The following is a 225-nucleotide window of genomic DNA, read 5'->3' on the forward strand; positions in this document are numbered from 1 at the left end:
AGCCGGCGAGGAAATCCGGCCGCTAATCCCTGATCTTTCACTGACACACGGCAAAGCCCGGGCGAGCCGGCTGCCTCCCTGCTCCAGCCACAGCTGGAACTCTCGGATAATGCTGCATTACCTTCCCTGCAGGGCTGCCGCGATTAATAGCGGAGAAGAGCTCACAAATCCTTCGGGAAAGGGAACGGTGGGGATTAGTACCCAGCTGCAGGGCCACGGCCCCCC

Source organism: Nestor notabilis, unplaced genomic scaffold, assembly GCF_000696875.1.
Source record: "Nestor notabilis isolate BGI_N333 unplaced genomic scaffold, ASM69687v1 scaffold20739, whole genome shotgun sequence".
In the NCBI taxonomy this organism is placed as follows: Eukaryota; Metazoa; Chordata; class Aves; order Psittaciformes; family Psittacidae; genus Nestor; species Nestor notabilis.